This window comes from Molossus molossus, unplaced genomic scaffold, assembly GCF_014108415.1.
Source record: "Molossus molossus isolate mMolMol1 unplaced genomic scaffold, mMolMol1.p scaffold_m16_p_16, whole genome shotgun sequence".
NCBI lineage: Eukaryota > Metazoa > Chordata > Mammalia > Chiroptera > Molossidae > Molossus > Molossus molossus.
Window position 1 is genome coordinate 18,086,045 of NW_023425351.1, and position 12,535 is coordinate 18,098,579.

A 12,535-nucleotide genomic window follows, 5' to 3' on the forward strand; every position below is an offset into this window, starting at 1 on the left:
ACAATAAAGATAATTTTTAAAAATAAATAAAGAATAGATCAGGATACTGATGGTTCCTGCTTGTTTTATTCTACCAGCACTTACTTGCCCTTGGCCAGGGTGAAATTAATGAAAGTGGAAACCATTTTATAGCTCTATTGGCATTCATTCGGATATGATGCCACTCATTGTCTTTTAGATGAGAACTGCTGGGAAACAGATCTCCATCATACGCCTTATACACACTTCATATTAAGCTACTTTTTTCTGAAGTTTTTTAGCTCTCTCTAGAAGAGTACTAGCATTTAAGGTGCTGTCGGGGCACGCAGATTGGTGTTATGTAAAAATGTGCGACTGGGAGGAATAAGTGATGTTGATTCACATGTTTTCTACTACTGTGGGTTAGAGTTTGCTCAGGTATAACTCAAGAATCACAGTTGAGAAATCTCAAGTTATTAACTATTTGAGCCACAAGAGGAATGTTAATGAAAAATAAAAACAGAATTGGACTAGAGAGCAGCAGAATTGCAATAGCAATGTAATTTTTCCTCCAGGAATATTTGATAATAATGGTTTCTAAAAAGCTGTAAGTATATAGCTATAAAACCTAAATATCACTGAGATAATCCATCATGTGATTAATAATTTCAAGTGTTTTTTTTTTTAAATTGTAGTCTATTATCACCAACACAAGGATTAGCCCAGTGACTCTTACATAAATGTTATCTGTTTACTACCCTTTTTCATAATGGAGCATGAAATTGAAATAAGATAGTACAAAGGCACCAAATCGAAATGGATTGCAGAACACTTCAGAACAGAGTGCGATAAACAAAAGAGAACACCAACCCAGACCTCGCATCTTAGATGCCCGAGACAAAGGGCAAAAGGCAGCCTCGTGATCCAATCAAGATCCTACCCCAAAGCAGTCTTCATTCTTTTTCTTTTTCCTTTATTGGTTTTTAGAGAGAGAGGAAGTGAGAAGAAGAGAGAGATAGAAACATCGATGAGAGAGGACATCAACTGGCCGCCTCCTGCATGCCCTGCACTGGGGATCGGGCCCACAACCTGGGCATGTGTCCTGACTGGGAATCGAACTGGCAACCTCTTGGTGCATGGGTCGATGTTCAACCACTGAGCCACACCAGCCGGACAGCAGTCTTCATTTTGCAAACAGTTTTCATTAACAAATGTTCAGTTCACACTTTCACTCAAATACTCATCATATTTTAAAAACTTATTTTGTACAGTATTGTAATGATTATGTATGGGTGTGGCGTTAATTGGGTACTAGACGTATTCGGGCAATCACTTTGTAAGTGATGTCCAATCGTAATGTTGTACTCTGGAACTAAAATAACATTGTATGTCAACTGTGATTTAAAATTATTTTGTAAAAGAAATGCTGTTATTAACTAGCCTTCATGGATATCTATGCATATGAGTTGTTGAACTAAAATAAATAGCATTTAGATATAACAGAGAATTTCCTATAATATCCTTGCAAAAGTTCTCTTTCTTTTCTTTATTTTTTTAATTAAATTTATCGGAGTGACACTGGTTAACAAAATTATACAGGTTTCTGGTGCACAATACTGCAACACATCATCTGTACACTGTATTGTGTGTTCACCACCCCAAGTCAAGTCTCCTTCCATCGCCATTTATCCCCCATACCCTCCTCCACCTCCCCTACCCCTGCAATCACCACACTAGTGTAGGTTTTCATGAGTTCTCTCTCTCTCTCTCTCTCTCTCTCTCTCTCTCTCTCGTTGCTCAATCCCTCTAGCAGCCCCTCCACCGTCAGCTGTCAGCCTGCTCTCTATCTATGAGTCTGTCTCTATTTGGCTTGTTAGTTCATTTTGTTCATTAGATTCCAAATATGAGTGAAATCATATGGTATTTGTCTTTCTCTGACTGGCTTATTTCACTTAGCATAAGGTTTTCCAGGTCTCTTCATGCTGCCTTAAAGGGTAAAATTTCTTTCTTTTTTTACAGTGGAGTAGTATCTTTTTAAAAAAAAAAAAATTAATTTTGTTAACCTATGAATAAAGATGTTTGGCCATGATTGCTTTACGATTGCAAGTCTGCAGTTTTAAAGAAAAGTATGGCAAATGCAATACTATCAGTTAAATGACATTTCAGAATCTAGAACTCTCTTTTGTAAATAAACAAAGATATAATAATTGTGAATCTCTGAAATATCTTGATGAGTATTTTGAATCAACCAAGAAGAAAAAAACCTTGAATTTTATGAATTATAATTGCTAATCCATGGAAGATTTTTGTTCGGTAACTCTTTTATTTTAAATATGTTTTTACTGACTTGAGAGAGAGAGAGAGAGATCACATTGATCAGCTGTCCCCTGCACACTCTCTCCCAGGGATCAAGCTGAGCCTGGCCATGTGTCCTGACTGGATTCAAACCAGTAACCTTTTGGTGCACAGGATGACACTCAACCAACTGAGTCACAATTGCCAGGGCTGGTTTGGTAACTCTTCAAGAAACTACACTGTCTTAGCATAAAGTGAAAATTCACTCTGATTTGCAAACTAGATTCTACAATGAAGAAAAATTAACTAAGCATTTTTAGCCATTAAAACAAGGACATAAAAACCAGGCTACTGTTGCTCTATTCACAATTCTTCTTTTTTTTTCTGTTCATAACTAGCTGGGTTATTTATTTTTATTTTTTATTAATTTACTTATTTTTCACTCTCTTCACCCTTTCCACATACACTTCCACCCCATACCTCTGGCAAGTTGTTCTTTGTATCTATGAGCTTGGATGGTTTCTGTTTTTTAAATTCCTCATATAAATGAAACCTATATGATATGTGGGTATTTGTGTTTCTCTGTCTCACTTGTTTCACTTAGCATAATGCTTTCAAGGTCTATTCATGTTTTCACAAATGACAAGATTTTCTTTTATTTTTATGACTGAATAATATTCAAGCGTGTGTGTGTGTGTGTGTGTGTGTGTGTGTGTGTACATAGCACATTTTCTTTATTCATTCATTCATTGATAAACATTTAGGTTTTTTGCATGTCTTGGCTATTGTAAATAATGCTACAATGAACATGGGTGCATATATCTTTTCAAGTTTTTGTTTTGTTTTGTTTTCTTTGGATAAATACCCAGAGTGAAATTGGGTAGTTCTATTTTCAATTCTTTGAGGAACCTCTATATTGTTTTCCATAGTAATTTTCATTGGCAATTATTATACTTAGTCTTTCAAATGAATAAAAAAGAACAGAAGTTAGATGTATTCTGGTGATACTATAATTCCTACACATAAAACTCAAATTGACTTAAATAGTATTGTGAAAACTGACTACTATAAATAGTACTGTATTTTATGTTAACTGCCACCTACATCTCAATAACTCTGGTACTCTTGGTTTTGTCTCAGAATTTTTAAACTCCAGAAGAAAATTTTATCCTTAAAACTAATATTTAATTTAAGAAAGTCTCATATTAGAATGTTATAGAGCAGAAATAACCACGTGGACAACATATGCTAGTGGCTACATATATTGGGGAGAGACTTAGAAAAATTTTAGATCATTTGAAAGTATTTAAAATGTAAAATTATAATGCATCTGTAATTAAAATGTATTTGTTGAATTAATAAGGAAAAGTCATGGTCAAATGATTGTTATATTTTAATTGGCATAAGAGTAAAGTTTCAGTGAGTAATTTTTAAAATTAAAGTTGTTTTAGCTAATGTATTTTACCTTCGTTCTATTTTTATTAATACAAATTATTGTGGCAACACATCGTTGACTTCTAAGCAATATTTTGCATAGGTTAAGATATGCTTCATTTATCTGTAAGAGTCCACATCTTAAAATTTTTTCTGAGGTTTGCATAATTATAGCAGGCAATTTTGCTTTCCCATGCTGAATTTTATTTTATTTTTCTGAGAATTCCATGAGGTTGGTACCATTATTATCAACTTTATTTTAAAAATTAGGCATCAGTGATTCAGAGAGTTTAAGTCAATCATTGCTTTTTTCTGAGCAAGCAAGTTGTAGAACTGGGATGTGAACCTACACTGCATTTGCAGGTACAATGACCAATTAAAATTCTGTACTTTCTCTTTATTCTTTATGCTTAATTTTATTATATTTTGTGTTTTTTTAAATATAGAAAAGTAGCCTGGCCGATGTGGTTGAGCATCGACCTACACACCAAGAGTTTGCCAGTTTGATTCCCAGTCAGGGCACATGCCCGTGTTGTGGGCCCGATCCCCATTGGGGGTGTGCAGGAGGCGGCCAGTCAATGTTCTCTTTCATCAATGTTTCTGTCTCTCTCTTCCTCTGCCTTCCTCTCTCTATATAAATCAATAAAAAAAATTTTTTTAATATAAAAAAGTAAAAAAATAATATAATATTCATTTATTTTATTTACAAATCTGATTACATAAATAATGACATTTTGTTTCAGACACTCTTTCTTTTGGTAGTTGTTCTTATGTTTTTCTTTTTGGAAGTAAAATATAATAAATGAAGTTAGACCAAGCAGCAAGAGGGCTTGCTTACCTCCTGCTCTTCTGTCCCCAAAGCCACAGTCCTCTGCTGGTCCCTTAGCCTCCCACTCCTGGACTCCATCAACAGACTCACGGGCATCTCCCTTGCCCTCGTCTGTCTTTTGATCCCGTCAATTGCTTACACAACTGGTATGATAATGTTCTCCAAACATTGCATTCTTCCTGTCATCCTCCTTTTCAGGGACATACAGAGTCTCATTGTTCTCTGTTTTAACAAAATGCAGCACTCAGAGACCCTTGTCGCTAGGACCTTTCTGAACCCTTCTCCCAGATAGACCCTTCTGTCCTGCATGCTCCAGGGTCAGCTCTACCTGACAACTTCCCGTGGCTCCATCTGGTTTCCTTTATGTTCTGGTGGTGGTGGTTTTGGCCAACCTCTGCCCCTAACATTTTTGCCAGCTTTATTAAAAAGCTGCCTCTTCCAGGCAGTATAGCTCACTCCATTTCATTGCTTCTTTCCTGGATATGTCTTTACTTTAGAGGATTTTGTTTATAAAAATACCATTTAACATTTTTCTTGGTTCTAGTACCTTTTGGTTCAAGATGATGACATAAGAACATTCATATGCCTCCTGGCTCTTACAAGACTCCACTGAAATTAAAATAAAGCTGTATAAATGTAAATAAACCCTCAATACCAAGAAAATAGGAGTAAAGGCCAATAGTTGGCTAATGTTATTAATACAATTTTGAAAGACACAAAACAGATGTATGTGGTGACAGATGAAACAAAGCAGAAATAACACCAGCCAGAATAAACAGAGAATCAGTTTGAAAAGAAATATCCAGGGCTATTTTACTGGGGATTCCAGGAAGAGTCTCTAAAGAGAGTCAGCAGGTATGCATGAGGGGCACTACATAGCGAGATTAAAAATAGGGTGTTATTGTTTGACAGCATCCATGATGTGTCAGTCTAAACCAAAGCACCATAAATGTACTATTACCGTGAGTCTAAGTTTGCACCACATAAAGAAATCTGAAGGACCATCTTCTAAAATAAACCAATCTGCCTAGAAATAGCTAGAATTCTAGTGTGACTTTGTAATAATTGAACATTCCAGAGTAAAGGCCTTCTTATTCTGATTGGAGGTGCCCTGCCTGCTAAATATTCTAGAGTAAACATTCTATTTACATGGTTACCCGTGTGCCCAAAGAATCAAATACTTTGTAGCCACAAATTAAAAATAGATTTTATTAAAATATGACTGCCAATAATTAAAAATGGTATAGTAGGATCAGAGTTCTGAATGAAACTATCTCCCAGATTTTAAGCCCCAAAATTCAGACTGAAAATATAAAGGAATTTGAGTTAAAATAGAATTGAGAAGAGTATAAAATAAATGAGCTAAAAGTCTTCAGATTAAAAGGCTGCTGGACAAGTAAAGAGAATTACAAATAAAATCAATTTTACAATTATTTTTGTGAAATTTTATATCTCCAAGGTTAAAGAGAAAATTCTAAAATTGAAAGCAAGCGGCAGTGTCCAGGTTTGTTGTCTCACAAAATTGAAGAATGAGTTCATGGACCAAGGAGTAAGGAAAAGGAAAGTTTATTTGAAAGATAGACAGTCTCTTGGCAACAAGAAGGGGACCAAAGTGGTCCTTTCAAGGAATTCTGCCTTAGCAACATCCATATTTTAAAGCTTGAGTTTCCCAACTGACGGGGTTCAGCCCTAGGTCATCCATAGGGGTCTCAGTGGCTTCCCTTTCTATGATAATTTCAACTTCTCCTAGGCTATTAGTGAGGAGGAGGGGAAACACCCTTGGAAAGAAACCCTATGCTTCCTTTTGGTTTCTCCCCCAAATCCAACCTTGGTTTTCTATAATCCTTTTAAGGTGGCCGGGCTTTCTGCAATAGGAACACACTCTATAGTTTCGCAGCAGAATTCATTCAGCAATCAATTGCCTTGCTTGAAACCAGCCTTTGGGGGTGGGGGGAGTGGGGTGTTGTTACGTAATTGACCTGTGCTCCTTTCAGAAGCTTCAAATTTGCATTTCTATAAATGGGGGCTGGGAGTTTCTGGCCTTGAGGTCAGAATTTGCCAGGCTGGTTTTAGTTTTATTTTGAGATCTGGAGAGTCCCATTAAATCTCTAGATATGCTGTATATTGTGTTGCCTTCCTGTGTCCTGAGCCCGAAGTCATCTCAAATGTCCTCGTGTTGCAGCCTTCCCTACCCATGGTCCCATTCTTCACTGCCTTACCTGCTTCTATCTCCTCAAAAACTTTCTGTAAATACAAATAACTAAATAGAAGTTTTTTTAAAAAAGAATATTTAAGTGGGTAACAAATTTGTTCTCAGCCACACTTGATGCTGGAAGGTAATGGAGTAATGCTTCCCTGGAAAGAGAAGGTTGTGCTGTGTGGTTCTCACCTAGACCCCAGTTGTAGTTGTTTATATAGTCATGGGACCCTATATGTGGTTGACTTACCCATAGGATTGGAAGATGAATGAGAAGTCCCTCCAGCCAGAGAGACCCCTTTACTTAGCTCTTCTACTGATTATATCATTGTATTTGTTAGTATGATCTGTAAAAGTCCTCTTTCTGCATTACCAATTTCCTCCCATTCTGAATACTTTTTAAAATTTTAGTAATGCATCTTGGGTAGCTTTCTTTTTTGGCACATAGAGTTAACCTCATTCTTTAAAAAACAAACAAACAAACAAACAAAAAAACCCCAGCTTTTGAGATATAATTTCAATACCATATACTTCACCTCTTTAAAGTATACAATTTAATGATTTTTAATATAATTAATCACAAATATGTAGAACCATCATGATCAGTTTTAGAACATTTTGTCACCTCAAAGAGGAACCCTGTACCATTCTGACCAAATATCTTTAGGTGACCATTGCTCAGCCTACTACAGATTCCAATACTAAGGCTTTTTGTTCAGAACTATTATCTTACACCTACTTCTACACCAACCTTAAGCAAACACTTATCTGTTTTCTCTTTATAGATGTCCCTTTATGGACTTTCATTTGAATAGGCTCATATAATATGTGGACTTCTGTGACTTTCATTAAGCATAATGTGTCCAAGGGTGATCCCAGTTGTATTATGTATCAATACTTTAATCCTTTTTATGGCTATATAATGCATTGTATGAACTGCCACGATTTATTTATCCATTGCTCTGTTGCTGAACATTTGGATTATTTCCACCTTTTTTGAAAGTTATGGATAATGATGCAATAAAGATTCATGTACAAGTTTTGTGTGGACATTTATTTTAATTTCTCTTAGTGTATATGTAGGAATGGAATTCCTGGGTCATGTGGTAATTCAGTGTTTAATAATTTGAGGAATTGTCAGTCTGTTTGCCAAAGCAATTGCACCATTTACATTCCTACCAGCAGGGTCAAAGTGTGAGGGTTTCTATTTCTCCATATTCTTATCACCACTTGTTTTTATCTGACTTTTTTATTCTAGCCATTCTATTGGGTGTCTAGTGGTATTTCATTGTGGTTTTGGTGTGCATTTCCTTCATGACTAATTATCCAAGTGTCTTTCATGTGTTGGCTGGACATTTGTGCATCTTCTTAGAAAATGTCATTTTATTTTCTGTTCATTTTTAAATTGGGTTCTTTATTTTTTTTATTATTGAGTAGCAAATGTTTATGTATCCTGACCTGATATCATTAGGTGGCCATTATCCAGCCTTCCAATGAGGCTATTTGTGCAAAGCTGTTATTTTGCATCCTTTACTTTCAGTTGACAGTGTATGTAACTGCAAAATCTATATTATTATCTTAGGCTCTTTCATAAGTTATGTAGACCTTTGATATTCATGAAGGACATATCTTGAGACCTTCTTGAATCCATATGCAATTGTTTAATTTTCTTGACTTTTCCCAGATCACATTTCAATACGGAATATTGCATTTGTTAGACCTATCATTAGCTCAGAAGATAATTATTTGTCAATAAATTGTTAGTCATGACAAGATGAGAATATACTGGTTGAATAGTCACTGACATTTTGTTAAAAATTTATGTAGAACATATTTGGTGGACTCACTCATATATCAGATTAATTTCAAGACTAAATTTTCAAAATCTTTTCTTGTGGCTATTATCAAGACATTCTTTTTTTTTAATTTAATTAATTAATTTATTTTTGTTACAGATGTTTCTCCTTTTTCTCCCACTGATTCACCCCTCTCCCTCCCTCCCCTCCCTGTCCCCAGCTTTGTTGTCCATGTCCATTGTTCCTGCATACATGCATATAAGTTCTGTGGTTAATCTCTCCCCCACCACCCCCTCTTCTGGGGGTTGTCACTCTGTACCCCATTTCCACATCTCTGGGACTACTCCATTCCTCAGACTGTTATGTTCATTATATTCCACAAATAAGTGATATCATATGATACTTGTCTTTCTCTGTTTTCTTGTTTCTTGAGGTAGGCCTGTAGTGCTATGAACTTCCCTCTCAGAACTACCTTTGCTGAATCCCATAGATTTTGTGTTGCTCTGAGTTCATTTTTATTGGTTTCCAGGAAGTTTATCATTTCTTCTTTGATCTCCTCGGTAACCCATTCATTGTTTAATAGCATGCTATTTAGCCTCCATGTTTTCAAATGTCTTTGCATGTTTATGTTGCTATTGATTTCTAGTTTCAGGCCATTGTGATCTGAGAAGATGCTTGATATGATTTCAAACCTCTTGAACTTGTAGAGACTTAGTTTGTGTCCTAACATGTGGTCTATCTTTGAGAATGTCCCATGTGCACTTGAGAAGAATGTGTATTCTGTAGTTTTGGGGTGTAATTCTCTTTAGATATCTATTAAATCCATTTGGTCTAGTGCTTCATTAGTCTGTGTTTCCTTGCTAATTTTTGGTCTAGAGGATCTATCCAGTGATGTCAGCAGGGTATTGAAGTCCTCTGCTATGATTGTATTGCTATCAATTTCTCCTTTGGAATCTTCCAGAAGATTTTTAATATATTTTGGTGCTCCTGTATTGGGTGCATGTTTATCAAGGTTATATCTTCCTGTTGGATAGATCCTTTCAATATAATGTAGTGGCCTTCTTTGTCTCTAGTTATGGCCTTAATTTTGAAATCTATTTTATCAGATATGAGTATTGCTACCACAGCTTTTTCTTCCTTTCCGTTTGCTTTGAAGATTTTTTTCCATCCCTTCGCCTTCAACCTATGTGAGTCTTTTGTTGTGAGGTGGGTCTCTTGCAAACAACATAGAGATGAGTCATGCTTTCTTATCCAATCAGCTATTCTGTATCTTTTTATCAAAGCATTCAATCCATTTACATTTAAGGTGATTATAATGCCCTGGCTGCTTTGGCTCAGTAGTTAGAGCGTCTGCCTGCAGTCCAGAGAGACCCAGGTTTGGTTCCCGCTAAGGGCTCGTACCTCGGTTGCAGTTTGTCCCCAGCCCTGGTTGGACATGCAGGTGGCAGCCACTCAATGTGTCCCTTTCACGTTGATGTTTCTCTCTCTCTCTCCCTCTTTCTCTCTCTCCCTCCCACTCTACCTGAACAAAAAATGGAAAAATGTCCTCGAATGAGGATTAAAAAAATAAAATAAGATGATTATTGATATGTACTTATTTATTCCCATTTTTGTTTAGTGTGGTTATACTTTTCTTCCTATTTCTCCTGCTATATACCACAGTCCTTTTAACATTTCTTGCAGTGTTGGTTTAGTGCTAATGTATTCCCTTAGCCTTTTTTTTTTTTTTTTTTTTTTTTTTTTGTCTTGGAAGCTCTTTATTTGACCTTCTATTTTGAATGATAGCCTTGCTGGGTAGAGTAGTCTTGGATTCAGATCCTTGTTTTTCATGCCCTTGATTACCTCATGCCATTTCCTTCTGGCCTGTAGTGTTTCTGTTGAGAAGTCAGCTGAGAGCCTTATGGGGGGTTCCTTTGTAGGTAACCTGTTGCTTATCTCTTGCTGCTTTTAGGATTCTCTCTTTGTCTTTAATTTTTGCCATTTTGATTACTATGTGTCTTGCTGAGGGCCTGTTTGGGTTCTTCTTACTTGGGCCTCTCTGTGCTTCTTGAACTTGAATGCCTTCTTCCTTCACCAAATTAGGCAAGTTTTCTGTCACTATTTCTTCAAATATATTCTCTAACCCTTGCTCATTTTCTACTTCTTTGGGGACTCCTATGATGTGAATATTATTACGTTTTCAGTTGTCCCACAGTTCTCTTAAGATGTCTTATTGTTTTTTAATTGTTTTTTCCTTTTGGTTTTCTGATTGGTTGATTTTTTTCTACCCTGTCTTCTTATTCACTGATCCGGTCCTCAACTTCCTCTACTCTGCAGTTTAGACCTTCCAATGTGTTCTTTATTTCTGATATGTCATTCTTCACTTCTTCTTGGTGGTTTTTAATTTCCAACTGGTTGATTTTCAACATCTCTATTTCCTTACTCATGGTGCTCATGTCCTTGCACATGCTATTGAGCTTCCTCAAGATCATGGCTCTGAATTCTAGCTCTGTTAACTTGCCTAAATGCACCTCATTTATCTCATCTTTGGTAGAGGTGTCTTGTTCTTTCATTTGGCTTTTGTTTCTGTGTTTCACCATTTTGGCTATCACAGTGGACTTTGGAGCCCGCCAAGTTTTCCCTGTGGGTGTTGGTATTCTGCTGTTTGTGGCTCCCTCTCCTGGGTTTGGATGAGGGAGGGAGAGCCCATGTTAAACACCACTGTCAAGTCTTGCTTTCCTGGATAGAGTTGCTAGCCCAGGAGTGGTACAGTTATCCTCTAGCTTTCTGCCTTGAGGCTATCAGTAGCTGGTTATCTGAAGAGACTTGGGTTCTCAGTTGAATGAGAAATTCCCTCAGGTGTTCAGCATAAGTGGATTTCCCAAGGGTAGGGCAGATGCTGGTTGTTAATGGGTCTCAATTTGCATTTCAATGGCCACCAGGTGGGGTTGAATCTCTGAGGAAGGGGCCACCACCTCTCCCCAGAGCCCTGGAAAGGAGCAAGATGACCATTGTCCTGTGTGGCCACAACTCAGAAAAGCTCTGAGCACCCTCCAAATCCCCAGTGTCACCCACAGTTCCAGTCCGGTCCACCCTCCCTCTGCCAGAGCCCAAGGTGAGTGGCTGTGGCTATTTTAGCGTGTGTCCTGGCTCTGCGCTGTGGAGCCACTTTGGAGTTTAACCCGAGGGCACTGCCCACAGCTAAGGCCACTGCTGTCTGTGGGCTCCCAACCCCCCTCTCACGCCTCCACAATCCTACCATGATTGAGTCAGTGTCCCTGGTTACATGGTCCTCCAAGCTGCTTTTCTGTTGCTTTTTCCCGACAAGTTGTCTTTATTTTTGTTGTAATTTCAGTTTGGTCCTGGGAGATGGTCTGTGTAGCTTCCATTCACTCCACCACCATTTTGGAATCCTCAAGACATTCTTAAACTGTGTAGTTACACTGGCAGTTAACTGTTTTTTTGGTCATTTTTCACTGATACACACATATATATAAACACTGCACTATAACAAAAGTTACCTTTTCTAAATTTTAAAAAAATGTATTGTTATAGATTTTTTAGAAAGAGAGGAAGGGAGAGAGAGATGCATCAATCCACTGCCTCATACAAGCCCCCAATTCGAGCCTGCAACTGGGGCATGTGCCCTGACTGGGAATCTAACTGGACCTGGGACAACATCCACACCACTGAGCCATACCAGCCAGGCAAAAGTTACTTTTATGTGCAAATAGCTACATGAAGATATGGATGCTGGCTGATCAGGTTTCCTTACTCTTACCCATTACGTGATTGGCATCTGTATGACAGTCTTAGAATATGTACAATTCAAATTCTTGTATTAGCAAAATTACTAATCATTTTATGTCACAGACCTTTGAATTTTCTCTAAAATAATCAAAATTATGAATGTTAAATTTTCACCCTAAGGAGCTCCTGAATAAAAGTCAGAAATTGTGATCAATTATACTGCCTTACTTTACATCACTGAGAGACATTTAATAAGTAGAGATTTTCCAAGGGAGAGTGATTAAGGTGGTAAGAATC